Source organism: Ovis canadensis, chromosome 1, assembly GCF_042477335.2.
Source record: "Ovis canadensis isolate MfBH-ARS-UI-01 breed Bighorn chromosome 1, ARS-UI_OviCan_v2, whole genome shotgun sequence".
Classification (NCBI taxonomy): Eukaryota; Metazoa; Chordata; class Mammalia; order Artiodactyla; family Bovidae; genus Ovis; species Ovis canadensis.
In genome coordinates this window covers 229,545,610-229,562,189 of record NC_091245.1, presented here as the reverse complement: position 1 = coordinate 229,562,189, position 16,580 = coordinate 229,545,610, and the positions used below count along the sequence as shown (strand labels likewise).

General features: G+C 38.3%; 1 protein-coding gene and 1 pseudogene across 1 annotated transcript in view; both read left to right on the top strand.

Annotated features, from left to right (window-relative positions):
- Positions 1–16,580, top strand: part of PPM1L (protein phosphatase, Mg2+/Mn2+ dependent 1L) — a 332,089-nt gene that overhangs the window by 261,030 nt on the left and 54,479 nt on the right. The window lies entirely within an intron of this gene.
- On the top strand, positions 8,066–10,763 carry LOC138424398 (ubiquitin-like protein FUBI pseudogene; annotated as a pseudogene).

The following is a 16,580-nucleotide window of genomic DNA, read 5'->3' as shown; positions in this document are numbered from 1 at the left end:
TGGACTTTTTATGATGCCAGGGAAGACAGGAATGTACAAAGTGGTAAATGGTGATAGTTTCATTTTTGTAAAATTGGAGTATAGTTGATTTACAATGTTAGTTTCTGCTGTACAACAGAGTGATTCAGCTATACGTATAAATGTGTTGGTATAGCTGTATATACATATTTTTTCTATTATTTTCCATTATTGTTTATCTCAGGATATTGAGTATAGTTCCCTGTGCTATGCAGTACAACCTTGTTGTTCATCCATTCTGAATTTAATGGTTTGCATCTGCCAACCCCAAACTCCCAGTCCATCCGCCCCTCCCCAGCCCAGCAACCACAAATCTGTTCTCTATGTCAATGTGTCTCTTTTCTATTTTGTAGATAGGTTCATTTGTATTATGTTTTATTTATATTAAGTAATTTAATTTTTATTTTGTATTGGAATATAGTTGATTTGATTTATAATATTGTGTTAATTTCAGGTATGTAACAAAGTGATTCAGTTATAAATATATCCTTTATTTTTGAGATTCTAGGTTATTACAGAATATTGAATTGAGTTCCCTGTGCTATATAGTAGGTCCTTATTGATTATTTTATATAGTAGTGTGTATCTGTTAATCCCAAACTCCTAATATACCTTCCCTCCCACCTTTCCCCTTTGGTAGCCATGTCTGTTTTCAAAGTCTGTGAGTCTATTTTGTAAATAAGTTCATTTGTATTAATTTTTTTTAGATTCCACATACAAGTGATAACATGATATTTTTCTTTGTCTAACTTAGTTCATTTTATATGGTAATCTCTAGGTCTGTCCATGTTGCTGCAAATGACATCATTTTGTATTTTTATGATTGAGTAGTATTTCATTATATTATATATATATACCATGTCTTCTTTATCCATTCATCTGTTCATTGACAGTTAGGTTGGTTGCTGCTATAAACATAGGGGTGCATGTATCTTCTTGAACTATAGTTTTGTCTAGATATATGCCCAGGCATGGGATTGCTGGATGATATGGTAGCTTTATTTTTAGTTTTCTGAGGAACCTCCATACTGTTTTCCAAAGTGGCTATACCAACTTTCATTCCCACCAACAGTGTGGTAGGGTTTCCTTTTCTTCACACTCTTTCCAGCATTTGTTATGTAGTTTTTTTTTTTCCATGATGACCGTTCTGATTGGTGTGAGGTACCTCATTGTAGTTTTGGTTTGCATTTCCCTAATAATTAGTGATGTTGAGCATCTGTTCATGTGCCTCTTGGCCATCTGTATGTCTTCTTTGAAAAAATGTGTATTTAGATCTGCCCATTTTTCAATTGGCTTGTTTTGTTGTTGTTGTTGTTGAGTTATATGAGTTGTTTATATATTTTGGAAATTGAGCCCTTGTTGGTTGCTTCATTTGCATATTTTTTCTCCCATTCCATAGGCTGCATTTTCATTTTATGGTTTCCTTTGCTATGCAGAAGCTTGTAAGTTTGATTATATCCTATTTGTTTTTGGTTTTATTTCTATTGCCTTGGGAGAATGACCTAAGAAAACATTGGTACAATTTATGTCAGAGAATGTTTTGTCTATATTCTCTTCTAGGAGTTTTATGGTATCATGTCTTATATTTAAGTCTATGTCATTTTGAGGTTATTTTTGTGTTTGGTGAGAGGTGTGTAGTGACCTTGTTGGTTTACATGCAACTGTCCAACTTTCCCAACATCACTTGCTGAAGAGACTATTTCCTATTGTATGTTCTTATCTCCTTTGTAAAAGATTTATTGAACTAGGTGAATGAGTCTATTTCTGGACTCTATTCTGTTCCATTGATCCATATATCTGTTTTTGTATCAATACCACAGAGTTTTAATTTCTGTAACTTTGTAATATTGTCTGGAGATTTATGCCTCCTGCTTTGTTCTTTTTTCTCAGGATTGCTTTGGCAATTTTGGGTGTTTTGTGCTTCCATGTAAATTTTAGGATAATTTGTTCTAGTTCTGTAAAAAATGTCATGGGTAATTGATAGGGATCACATTAAATCTGTAGATTGCTTTGGGTAATATGGCTATTTTAACAATATTAATTCTTCCAATCCAGGAGCATGGATAAGCTTTCCATTTCTTTGAATAATCTTTAATGTTTCTTATTAATGTTTTATAGTTCTTGGCATTTCATCTCTTTGGTCAGGTTTATTCCTAAGTTGTTTTTTTCCCTTTTTTTGGTGTGATTTTAAAAGGTATTCTTTTTTCATATTCCCTTTCTGATATTTCATCCTTAGTGTAAAGAAATACAACAGATTTCTGGACTGCATGCAATGGCATCAATCATGCATGCAATATGCATGCCTAACAGTAGGGAAGAATTACAGTAAGCTAAAGGTTCAAAGTAACCTATAATAACCTAAAAATCCACTCACTGAGGATTAGTCAGAACAACTTCAGTCCTTCAAAATAAGAGATTAGGTGGAAAAACAAAAGGTCTAAAAATCAGAAAATCAGAATGACCTAAGTGTACTTCAACCTTATACATAAAACCTTACACATACAACTTGAAAATATAAACAAATAAGGGCAAGAAAAGGTAATTGCGTCAAAGTGAATTAGAAAAACATTTAAAATAGAAAACATACTACAAATCCCCTATAAACTCAGATTTGGCAGAGGGTTGAAGGTGTTGTGGTTAATTTTTTAATGCTTTATTTTATTTATTAGCAATGGAGGTTTGTTCTAGTGAAATAAGAAAATATAGACAACCAAACATAGATTTAAAAATCCACAATTCTATTCAGAGACTAACAGTGCTTCTACCATCATATATATTTTTTGCCAGAGTCCTTTTTGTATATGTACATAATTATATATTATTATCTTCTAAAAATTGGAATCATTCTGTAATGTTTTATAACTTACTATAATTTATTTAAGTCACCCACTAGTTTTGGGTATTTTGGTTATTACAACAAATCCCTATTACAGACCTTTAATTTGTTATGACTTATTCATTTGGGGCTTCCCAGGTCGCACAGTGGTAAAGAATCCACTGCCAATGTAGGAGATGCGGGTTCAGTCTCTGGGTTGGAAAGATCCCCTGGAAAAGGAAATGGCACCCCACTCCAGTATTCTTGCCTGGAAGATCCCATGGGCAGAAGAGCCTTGTGGGCTACATGTGCGTCCATGGGGTCGCAAAGAGTCAGACACCACTGAGCAACTAAACACACACACACACGCACACACACCCCATTCATTTACTGTTACACATTTAGACTGCTCTTACTTTTCACTGTTGACCACAGAAATAATTGGTCAAACATGAATTAGGAGAGAGAGCAGAAATAAATAAGCCAGTACTTTAAAAATTAGGTTGATTTAGGAGGTTCTGTTAACCAACGTGCACTCACTGAAGACAGCTGCTCTCTAGAATGTAGTCTGCAGGAATGCCAGCTCCAACCAGGGCTAGGAGTTTTGTTGGTTTTATTTAACTTAAATCCTAAGTGCTTTAGAACATGCTTGGCATTTATCAAATGACTGAATGAACCAATAAGGAGGAATATGTAAAAAAATCAAGAAGTATTCTGCTTGCAGATTGTTTTTTGTTCTTGTCTTTAAAGGGATGACATTTTACTCTGCTTAGAGAATCTGAAACTAGATAGTCAAGACCAGTGGTTCTCAAACTTTAGCATGCTTCAGGATCATCTGGAGAGCTAGGCCCCACCTTGGGGTTTGATTCAAGTCTGGAGTGAGCCTTGAAAATGTATATTTCTGTCAGTATTCCCAGGTGATACTGACTCTGTCAGTCCAGGGAACACATTTTAAAAAGAACTGTCCTAGATAATATCTGATGGATATGGTCTATGTGAAAAGACAACCTCGAACTGGTATATTAGGCAGCTACCGGTTTCAAAGGGCTTCCCAGGTGATGCTAGTGGTAAAGAACCCTCCTGTCAATGCAGGAGACCTAAGAGACGCAGGTTCGATCCCTTGGGTCAGGAAGATCTCCTGGAAAAGGGCATGGTAACCCACTCCAGTATTCTTGCCTCAACAGGCTATAGTCCATGGGTTGGCAAAGAGTCAGACACGACTGAAGCAACTTAGCATGCACGCACCAGCCTCAAATATGCTGTCTAAGGGAGTTTCTAATGTCCTTAGAAACCCAGGAAAACAGGAAAATAGTAACAATGGCTGAAGCCCTCCACTTAGATATTGTCATCAGCTAAACACAAAAAACGATGTTGGGATCTCAAAGGGGAAGAAGGCAATTCACGTGAAGATGCAAATGCAGATGTTTGGTAAACAAATGTTTGTTGGGTGACCACAGAGACAAGGGGACATAAAATGGACTTGATTTCTAGCTCTTGCTGTTTACCCCACCACACTTGGCCCATATTTTTTGTAGATATCTCTGGTGAAAGTTTTATTCCAAGAACAGGCCCTCTATTTAAACTCTTTTAGGCAGTCACGGGAGAAGGTCTAGGTTCCTGAGTCTTCCTCAGTATTTTGGGTGTTGCTTGTTTTCAGCTCATAATAATCTGCATGTCAAAGAGATATTTTGGTGTGGCAAATTTTGTTTCCTGACACTAAAGGGAGGTTAAGAAAGTGAGTGTCTGGGCTTATTCATTGTCAATAGCAGGAGGTGGACTCTGCCTCCCATCTATTATTAAAGTGATAAATATCTCCATATTTGTTTAACATCCACTGGAGATGACTTTCGAGTTTTTGACCTTGAGTGAAAGGGAAAATGATAATGCTGTTGGCAGCAGTTAGGATGCTGTCAAGAAAAAAACAGACTGGGAAACTATTTTGTTGTATTCTCTTACATGTGTCAGCTATGGCTATTTAAGTAAGGTGTAGGAAACCTGGGTGGTTCCAAGCAGTCACACTGTCAGATGCTAAAAGGGCTAGTTTAATGACTAACTTGTCATCTTAAGGACAACCTTAGGTCAGGCTGGAATAAGACTGAATAACTCCAGGTCTGGTAGATGGTTTTATTCTGGCTCTAACATTCTCTTGATGAGATTAAAGAGAGGGGGGAAAAAAGTCAGCTGGAAAGTAGGAAGCAAAGAAGCAGACCTATCTTTCAGTTTTGCTTTTCTAGTATTATAAATTACTTCTAGATTAAATAAGAATAACCTATTACAAATAATCTCAAAATAAAATTATTCATGTGCTAAGAACCTACCAGGACTTAGAATGGCTGAGGACCACAGGAAGCAGGTTTGATGAAAAAATTCAGAAGAGCATATCACAGAGCCTATTGGGGAAATATAATAGAAGGCTATAATAGAATATAATAGGAAATATAATAGAAGGAAAGTAATATGTAACTAAAAGCTCTTACTGTCAAATTACTTTGAATATATAAGTAGCTTTTGCAGTCAAGACAAATAACATTACTGGAAAATTTTCCCTCTGTTGGACGACATTTCCACAATCCAGTTTCCACGTTAAAACCAACATAATGAAAGTGCCCCACATTGTACTGAAATGACCACAACCTCCATGCTAATGTACAATAGAATTGATTTTCACCTGGGACTCACTATTCCAGTTGTTTACAGCCAGCATCTGTTCTAACTGTTTAGCATCTGTGCTTTGCTGGTTGTTCCTGCTTATTATTATCACCCCTGCTAGAGTATGTATTCATTTTCCAAAATAACAAAAAGTATGCACAAATTAGTATAACTGGAAGAAAATACATAAAATATTATTTAATCTGATGTGGCTCTTATCATTGTTATTCCTGTACTTCACTTTCCATTCCCTCCCTTTTTTTTCTTTCATAGCAAACCACAAAGGTGACTTTGTCATCACCTTCATTAGAGTCACCAAATTCAGAAGGACTTTTTTTAAGGAGATTTTTGACAGGCATCTTTGAAGAGATGTCTGGGGAGACTTGGAGTGCCTAGATCACATTTTAGGAAATTGAGCAAGAGTGAATAAATTCATTGACAGTATGAGCAAGACTACTAAAAGCCCTTTCTTTAGTGTACATTTTTATGAAGCAAGAATAAATATTGACCATTAAGTTATCACTGTAATACAGGGATTGTTTGTGAAGCCCTATGGGTAGACAGTGATATGATCCCAGTAGCCCAGTAGCCTGACAGGGTTGACCAGAAAGTTATTTAATAATTGGACTTATTAATAGTGAGTTACAAAGGTAGGTGGGCTTCCCTTGTGGCTTAGTTGGTAAAGAATCCACCTGCAATGCGGGAGACCTGAGTTTGACCCCTGGGTTAGGAAGATCCCTTGGAGAAGGGAACGGCTACCCACTACACTATTCTGGCCTGGAGAATCCCATGGACTACAGTCCATGGGGTCACAAAGAGTCAGACATGACTGAGCGACTTTCACTTCACAGAGGTATGTGGCTTTTTAATAAACTGCTTGCCCTCTAAGAGAATGGATTTTACTTTTTATGATTGTACTGAAATTTTAAAAAGCTGCTTGTGAAAGGAGCTATGTTTTCGCAGTAAAGGCCACTCAAGATATGACAAAGTTGCTACCTCTTTGCAAAACAATTATGACGCAGCATGGGATAAAATGCAAACATACTAATAATAGCTTAGAAAATTTTTAGCACATTCGATGTGCCTTTCTTTCACGCATTCTAGCTGTAGTAGCTTGTCTAATTGTCATAGCCACCCTATGAGGAAGGACTAACTAATATGTTCATTTTTGTGAATGAAGAGAGTGCAGCATGGAAAGGCAGAGTAACTCGCTCAAGATGACCCATCTATAAGCAGCCAATCTGGGTTTCCACTGCTAGCAGTTTGGTTCTAGAGCCTAAGGTCTAGTAAAGCTTCATGTCATAGTGTGTTGTGCTTAGAAAGCCATATTTCATTATTATTGACTCATTATTCATTTTAAATCCAGATCATTGTACCAACAGAACAGAGGGCAGTTAGAACCTCAAGCCACAACTCCTACTTCCCGGGGTATCACTTCACATGTGCTACTCATGAGCTCAGTGTTTTCCTCCCAGCCTTCTCACCTTACTGCTATGATTTCTGTTCAGGAAGAAAAATTGGCTACCTCAAAATATGTCTCTCTGGCATAAAGATTAATTTAGGTTGACTATTTAAAAAAACAAAACGGAACACTCAGGAAATCTGTCTTGTTACCTGTCCCTTAATTGCCTAAAAGAATTTGGATACAGGAGCTGTTCCTGGAATAAAGCCATCACCAGAGACATGTGCGAAGAACATGGGTCAGGTGTCCTGGGGGAAACTCAGTGTGTCCCATTGTCTCTGTAGGCCCAGCAGACTTTTGTTTACCAAACATTTGCTTTTTCATCTCCATGTGAGTTGCCTTCCTGCCCCTTGATGTCCCAAACCACTATCCCAACATCTTTTGTTTTAGCTTGAAGATGGTATTTAAGAGGAGGGTTTTATCCATTGTTACTCAGTTTTCCTGGGTCTCTTCCATGTATGCATGCATGCTAATTCGCTTCAGTTTTGTTCAACTCTTTGCGACCTATGGACTATAGCCCACCAGGCTCCTCTGACCATGGGATTCTCCATGCAAGAATAGTGGAGTAAGTTGCCATTTCCTCCCTCCAGGGGATCTTCCTGACCCATCTTGTTATGCCCAAGTCGTGAAATCTCCCAATGACCACCAGGAAGCCGGTATCCGATTCAAAAGCAAAAGAGTTTTTATTACCAAGCTAGCGTCTATAGGGAGGGACCCCCGAGTTTTGGGTTACACTGCTTATATAGGGAATATTCAGGTGAAAGGGTAACAGAGGGGGTGTTCAGGCTGAAGGACTACTGATTGGTTACCCTCTTCTATAGGGTTGTGTGTGGATTTCTGATTTTTTTTTTTACTTCCACGGTAGATCATTACTTCCAAGGTAAATCACAAATTATTGAACTTAAAGTCAGGAGGTTTAACCTAAGGGCTGATTGGCTTGTGCACAGTGGGGCAAGTTTAGTCAATATCCAAAGTCTAAGTCTGTTTGCCCGGTACCTTTGCAAAATGGAGTTCTTTTACAAGATGGAGTAGCTCAGGCTCTTCAATCTCTTATATCTCTTGCATTGGCAGGAGTGTTCTTCACCACTAGCGCCACCTGGAAGATCTGTGTATACACTTTATTAAACTTTTGTTTGATTTTCTCTTGTTAATCTGTTGCTTATCAATTTAATTCCTAGGCCAGCCAGAAGAATTTAGAAGGTAGAAGAAAATATCTTCCTCCCTCACATCTGCCACACTCTAAGGAGATTGCTGCTAGCCAGGCATAATTTTTTATTGGATGTAGCCACCTTAATCCCCCAACTCAGACCTCAGGAATGATATAGCTTCCTGTAATTCCTCAGAATTCACCTAGTAACTTTCAAAGTCCTGTTCACCTGTCCAGCTTATGATGCCGATTCCTTGGTCTGAAGCATCTATAATTTGGGTCATTTTGCTTGTTCAGGTTTTCACCAAAAACAAGGCAAAGGTTCTTAGATTTGAATCACTAAAAATCTCCTTCCCAGAATCAAGAGAGGATGTGTAGCCCAATTCTAATTGTAATCCTTAAAATATATATTTGTGTTCCAAGTACTAGTTTAGGTATTTTTCCTTCCCAAGCCTGAAGTACTCTAGGACAGGATCAGTTGTGTTCACCTTGGCAGCCACATAATCTAGCACAGACAGACATTTAGTAAATGTCTGCTATATGAACAGATGATTAAATAAACAGGTCATTACTCTTTAATACAGCAAGTTGATAATGAACAAATACACATGTGCTTTAAATAATTAGAGGTTAGAGGTCAGAAATTGGATAAGAAATCAAAGCTATGCATACAGACTCTCAGATTTCCAATAAAGAATATGAAATTGAAGCTGTAATTCAAAATATGTCTTGAAAAGCAGTGAAGAATGGGAAAGCAGAGTGAAACTTGAAGAAAACACATAAAGTTTAGGCGAATGTAATCTAGTAAAGAAGCTACTAAAGTGGCATTCAGAGAAGTTAGAAACAGTTTAAGAACGTGCATCTATCAGAAGCTAAGAAAGAAGTGAGTTTCAAAAGTGACGAGTACAGTCTCCCAAGGCAATAGAAATAAGAACAAAACTAAACAAACGGGACCTAAACAAACAAGCCTCTGTGCAGCAAAGGAAACCATGAACACCAAAGATAGCCTATGGAATGGGAGAAAATATTTGTAAATGATGTGATTGACAAAGGCTTAATTTCCAAAATATACAAACAGCTCATACAACTCAATAACCAAAAAGCAAATAACCCTATCCAAAAATGGGCAGAAGACCTAAATAGACATTTCTTCAAAAGACATGCAGATGGCCAATAGGCACATGAAACGATGATCAACTTAGAGAAATGCAGATCAAACCTACAATGACCTCACACCTGTCAGAATGGCCATCATTAAAAAGTCTACAAGTAATAAATTGTGGAGAGGTGTGGAGAAAAGGAAACCCTCCTACACTGTTACTGGGAATGCAAGTTGATGCAGCTATTATGGAAAACAATAAGGAGGGTTCTCAGAAAGCTAAAAATAGAATTACCATATGATCCAGCAATCCCACTTTTGGGCGTAAAACTGTAATTCAAAAAGATACACGAACCTCTGTGTTCACAGCAGCACTATTGACAATAGCCAAGACATGGAAGCAACCTAAATGTCCATCAACAGACGAACGGATAAAGAAGCTGGGGTCCATATATACAACACAACACAGCTCAGCCATAAGGAAGAACAAACGAATGCCATTTACAGCAAAATGGATGCAGCTAGAGATGATCATACTCAGTGAAGTCAGAAAGAGACAAATACCTATGATATCACTTATATGTGGAAACTAAATTATAACAAATGAACAAATCTTTGAAACAGAATCACAAATACAGAGATCAGACTTCTGGTCGCCAGGAAGTAAGGAGTTGAGGGAGAGATGGTATAGGAAGTCGGGGTTAGCAGATATACCCTTTAATATGTAGAATGGATAAGCAACAAAGTCTTCCGGTATAGCACAGAGATCTATAGTCAGTATCCTATGATAAATCATAATGGACAAGAATTTTTAAAAAAGAATGCATATATGTGTATAGTTGAATTACTTTGTCATACAGCAGATACTGACACAACAGTGTAAATCAACTGTACTTCAACTTAAAAAATCACACACACAGATGTGACCAGTAAAATCCAACAAGCACATGACAAGTAAGTAATCAGATATATAAGGCAAATCGAGAAAAAAGGCAAGAAGGCCAGTGAATTTGGCAACAACAAAACGTTGTTAGAAGCCTTTAGCTCTTTCTCGACTCCATCTTCGCGGTAGCGGCAGCGGTGTCCGCGATCTAGTCGCCAACATGCAGCTCTTTGTCCGCGCCCAGGAGCTACGCACTCTCGAGGTGACCGGCCAGGAGACGGTCGCCCAAATCAAGGCTCATGTAGCTTCGTTGGAGGGCATCGCTCCAGAAGATCAAGTCCTGCTCCTGGCTGGCACGCCCCTAGAGGATGAGGCTACTCTGGGCCAGTGTGGGGTGGAGGCTCTGAGTACTCTGGAAGTAGCCGGCCGCATGCTTGGAGGTAAAGTCCATGGTTCCCTGGCCCGTGCTGGGAGAGTGAGAGGTCAGATTCCCAAGGTGGCCAAGCAAGAGAAGAAGAAGAAGACGGGCAGGGCCAAGAGCCGTATGCAGTACAACCGGCGCTTTGTCAATGTTGTGCCCACCTTTGGCAAGAAGAAGGGCCCTAATGCTAACTCCTAAGTCCTCTGTAATCTTGGCTTTCTCTAATAAAGCCACTTAACCCGATCAAAAAAAAAAAAAAAAAAGAAGAAGCCTTTAAAAGTACATTTCCAGTGAAATAATTTGTTTTTTACATTTCTATATATATTCACTGCATTGATTTCTAACAAAAACTGTTTCCCAATAGGTAGCCTTTTGCCATTTTTATAAGACTCACTGGAGATATTTACCAATTAAAAACAATCATTTGGATTGATTCCACCTGGAATCATTTTAAGAATTTTGCTTAAAACACAGTAGCCTTGTGTAGAGCACGTTTTTTGTTGTTGTTGTTGTTTCCCTGAAAGAATTTTATTTTTTTAATGCCACTGGCATTTAATTTTTGAGGTTGCTAAAAATATTTTGTATTCCATTATAAGTTTCTCTTCTTCTTTGACTCCTTTTTAGAAAGAAAAAAAAAAACCCTTTATTTTGTATTGGGGTATTGCTGATCAACAGTGTTGTGATAGTTTCAGGTGAACAGCCAAGGGACTCAGCCATACATATACATGTATCCATTTTCCCCCAAATCCCCTACCATTCAGGCTGCCATATAACACTGAGCAGAGCACATTCTTAAATAAATCACTTAATCACTGGATTTTATTTTTCTTTCTGTCAACACTTTACAGATCTCAAAGATACAACTAACTAAAATCTCCTTGATCCATCAATGACCATGGTAAAGGCTATGCTGGGTGCTTTCTTCCAGGGAATGATAAGAATACCAGATTATTTCTCACTTATATGAGGAATCAAAAATGAAACCCACAGCTCATATAAACAGAAAACAGATTGGTGATTGTAGAGGCAGAGTTATGTGCAGCATAACAACTGTAGTTAATATTTAGTTAGCACTGTATTGCATACTTGGAAGTTGCTAAGAGAGAAAAAAATCTTAAAAGTGTTCACAAGAAAAAAAATCTGGGTGGCAACGAATGTTAGCTAAACTTACTGTGGTGATCATTTTGCAATATGTATAAATGTTAAATCATTACATTATACACCTGAAATTAATATAGTGTCATACGACAACTATACCTCAGTTGAGAAAAAGATACCAACTCACTGAAGAATTAATTTTACTTCCTAAAATCTAAGTGTATTATAAACTCTTACTAGGAATTTAATTTCAAGAACATGGCTTGAGTCTACTTCAAACTATTAAGATTTAAGACCATCTATAAATAATTATAATTTCTGATTGTCTATAACAGTAATTGTTTCTTCCTTTCACTTGTTATTCTTCTATGAATCACAAGCCAATTGCTGTTCAGGCAATTCTTTGAGGACGCTATAGACTAGATTGCAGAAACACCCTAGGGACTAAAGCCCTATAGTTTAAAAGCAAACAAACCCAGCTTTTCCCAATGAAAGGAAAATATATAAAACTGAAAAACCCAAATGAACTTTTTGGCCAACCCAATATTTATATATCAAGGCCCAGTCATAAAATAATACATATATATGTGTGTGTATATATATATATATATATATATATATATAAATCTTAAATGTAATTTAAGATGTCTCCAGGCCTTTTTTCCTTCTGTCTGAACATCAGTAGCTATCAGTGCCCTCAAGCTTTCTTCTCTCTCCAACTTAGTAATGGAAGGGACCTTTTATCACCTATTCATAACTTAATGTGAATTCTATATGAGCCCTCCTAAGGTATTTACATTTTAAGCATTTTTCTAACTTATATATTTATTCACTCAATAAATATTTAGTGAGCTTTCTGCATAATACTAGTTTGAGGAATATAAGGAGAATTAGATATGAAAGCTACTACTTTTTAAAGTAGCATGAAATGTATACAACTAACTTATGAGCTAAGATTTTAAAAAGTGAGGAGAACAGGTTTTCTAGAGAGATCCACCTCAAACTCAACGTGGGAAAGTTTTATGGAAAGAGTGTGGTAGTTGAGAGGGCTGTATAGCGTGATAATTAAAGAAGGGATCTTCAACAGCCTTGCTGCTGCTGCTGCCAAGTCGCTTCAGTCGTGTCCGACTCTGTGACCCCCTAGACAGCAGCCCACCAGGCTCCCCTGTCCCTGGGATTCTCCAGGCAAGAACACTGGAGCAGGTTGCCATTTCCTTCTCCGTAGTAACCTCTAGTGGAAAATAATATGAAAATATGCCTCTATATTTAACTAAAACACTTTGCTGTATACCTGGAACTAACACAATATTGTAAATCAACTATACTTCAATTTGAAAAATGATGAAGAAACAGTTTAGAGAGAGAATTTTGTATTTTTTTTTAATTAAAAAAGTTGTTTTTAATCTAACTGTTGAAGAATGCTGAAGGTGAAGTGGAAAAAAATTTTTAATAATTGATTTTCCTTAAAAATCCCATTTCTTTTTTCTTCACGCTGGTGCTTGAAGCTTTTATGCCATATAATACCTTCTGAAATCCTACCCTTGCCAATGCAACTCCTTCCCTTTTACCATTAGGAAAATGTGCTATTTTTAATTACTCCTCTTACCATCCCAGTCATTCTGTCATGTAATATTTATTGAGTGTATGCTATGTGCTATTTGTTTAGACAGGGATTTAACTGTGAAAGAACAAAGTCCTTACACCTGCAGACTTATAGTCTAATAGGGGGAGACAGATAATAAACAAGTAAATACATAGTATGCCAGATGGTGTTAAGGGCTCTAGAGAAAAGATTGTTGGGGGTGAGAAGGGAGGAATGCCAGGGCAAAAGAGCAATGCTATTATATATAATGTAACCAAGGAAAGCCTCATGTAGAAGACATGAGCAGGAATATTTGAAAACAGAGGAAGATGAACAGTGGCTGTCTGGGGGAAGACTCTTCCATTTAGAGGGACCATCTAGGGTGAAAGCCCAGAAGGAGGAGCAGCTTGATTTTGAGGGAGAAGGTCAGGGAGTCCAGTAGCTTGAGGAGAGAGAGCAAGGGGGAGAGGAGTGGAATCGGAGATCAGATCAGAGAAATAGCTGGGGGCAGGGCACTTGTGGGCCATTATATAGACCTACCATCAGATGGGAGCGAATGCTGAGCAACATGGTTTCTCTGGCAGCAGATAATGGACTGTAGGAGGGAGAAGAGGGAAGCAGAGAATCAAGTCAGGAGGAAAACAAAGGTGACTGAGACCAAATGGTAGCAACAGAGGTGTGAGACCTGGTTATGAAGGTAGAGCCAGTGGGGATTCTAATGGATTGGATGTGCAGTGAGAGAGAAGAGTCTAGGCTGACTCCAGGTGTCTTGGCCCAAGCTGCTGTGTACTGAGTCACTGTGTACTGAGGCAGGGACTACAAGAGCAACACATTTCCTGGAATAAGAGACTCGGGATATTAGTCTGGGAGGTGTTAAGTCTGAGTCGCTAAGTTGGATTAAGTAGGTAATTGAATATGAGTCTGAAGCTCAGTAGAAAGATCAAGGCTGGAAACAAAAGTTTGGAAATCACCTGCAGAGAGATGGATTTTAAAGCCATTAAACTGGATGTGGTCAGCTAGGGCATAAGTGTAACTGAGGAAGAGTTCTGTGGACTTAAGCCCTAGGCTGCCCACTTCAAAACAGGGAAATAAGGAAGACACTGCAAGGCTTGAGGAGCTGCCAGTGAAGGAGGATGATGTCTCAGAAAACATCCCTTTGCAAGTGACTCCTAGTAGGAATTTCTATACTCTGTTGTGAATTGCCAGTGCCTGGGTGGTCGTGATGAATGGTAAGCCGCAGTGTGCTGGCTAGCTTGCCCACAGTGTTGTCCCCAAAGGTGGTTCCAACTTCCCCTTTTTAGAATGAAACATTTACTATAATGTAGGAGAAGGAAATGGCAGCCCACTCCAGTAGTCTTGCCTGGAAAATCCCATGGATCGCGGAGCCTGGTAGGCCACCGTCCATGGGGTCACAAAGAGTCGGACACGACTGAGCGACTTCACTTTCACTTTCAGACTTATATAGAGAAAGTTAAATTTACTCAGAAATTAAAAAAAAAAATTTGACCACATAGTACCCATACTATTTAAAGATGCAGTGTTTGTTCATTTTTTTTTCTTAATTGGATGCAAATTGACCTTCTACATTATCTTAATGAAAATAATATTTTGAAATCTGGTTGACCAGATTTGTTACCTAACCCCTCCTGTCATTCATCTCCCACCCTCTGAAGTCAATACCACATTTCTGCAGCCTCTTAAAATGCAGTGTAAGAACCTATTGATTTTATTCCTTCCACCTCCCTCCTTTGCCTCTGACCACAAATTAGTCTGAGTCAGAAAAGGTGGTCAGATAAAAAGACTATTTATAGGCTGTCCTTTTCTATTCTTTCCCAAAGGTTTTTTTTTTTTTTAACTGAAAAGTCACAAAAGCAAAGCTCAAAACCAGCTGTGAGCTATATGTCCAACTGAAATCCTTTATACTTGAAAAGCAAACCTGTTGGCTTGCTACACACTTTGAGTTCAGCACAGAAAGTGATGCTTGCCAGGATTTATCTCTCCCTGAAATTCTACTACAGAAGATATTCAAATTTGGTGTGTCACTGAACAGAATTGTTTCTGACATCAGTCTCCAAATGTTAAATATCCATGTTGTTTTTGTGCTCCAGATTCTCAGATTTAGGAAACTGATGCCATTGGTTCATAAAGCCAAACACTATCACTTCCTTTTTCCAAGTTAAGATTTTTAATAGTATAAAGTAGGATAAGCACTAACTCTTCAGCTATTTCTGTCTTTGCCTTCATCTTCTGGCTGGGGATATCTGGGAGAGTTATAGTGTACCACCTCCAAGCAGTTGAATTCTACCAGGTTTGGAGCAAAAGAAGTGTGCCTGAGTTTCCCCTGTGCTGTGTGCTGGCAACTCTATTTCCATATTTAAGGAGTTGTCATAGGAGACAGCTGCTCCCTGGGGAGAGTCACGGTTATAAATTAAGGAGCAATAAGTCTAGGGGTGTGCTGGTAGAGGAGCAAAGAGGGAGTGAATGGGGGAAAATTGTTACTGGATGCAGAACCTCCCCCATACACACACACACTAAAAGCATTATAACATAATCATGTACTATATTGAGTCTGCTTTCCTAGTATTAGCAGTTTGAGCCGAGAATCTCACTGCAGACCCAGTCTCATTTTTGAGATGACGCTGGTGATTCTTTTTTCACTTCCAAACTCGCTGGAACACTAGGTACTTACAGGGTACCTCAGTGAAGTGAGCCGGTGGACTGAAATATAGTTGTGCCACTGATATGTGCAAGTTCTTCATAAAACCTCTGTGCCAGGACCTGGAGATAATGCACTTATAGTGAAAGCAATTTGTCTAATGTGATCTGAAACCCTAAAGGGGATTTTCTAGCAGATGTGTTCTATTAATGCTGGCGCCAGCTGATCAGGAGATGTGAGCGGCATCTCTAAACTAGTCATTATTTATATCCTTCAGCTGCATTCCCTAATTAAATCCCCCAACTTAGCTCCAACACCTACCACCTGGGACCTGTCTCCAGACAAAGGCTTTCTTGTGTCATGCAGCTGTGCCTGGTCTGGGCCCTCCTGTTTTATGTCAGAGTAAATATTTTAGTTCTGCTTTTTTTTTGTCCAACTGATTCAGTGGTCTTCTGATTGGTTTGCTTTATTTCTTCAGCAAGAATCAGTTTACCAAGCTTACTGCTGTTTGGAGTGGCTAATTAAAACCTGATCAGTATGTATGCAGGCAGCCTCCAAGCCAAATACTGCCCTTCATAGAATTGGTGTACCTTTTTTATTGATTAGAACAGATGGGTATTGTGAGTTACCCTCATTCAATCTGAATCCAGTGTTTGCCTTTTATTGCATGCCCTTGTGAAAAGTATATCCCCAACTGGAAAGAGGAGTGCTCAGAATTTCCAGTCTTGACCGAATCCTATGGAAAGGATT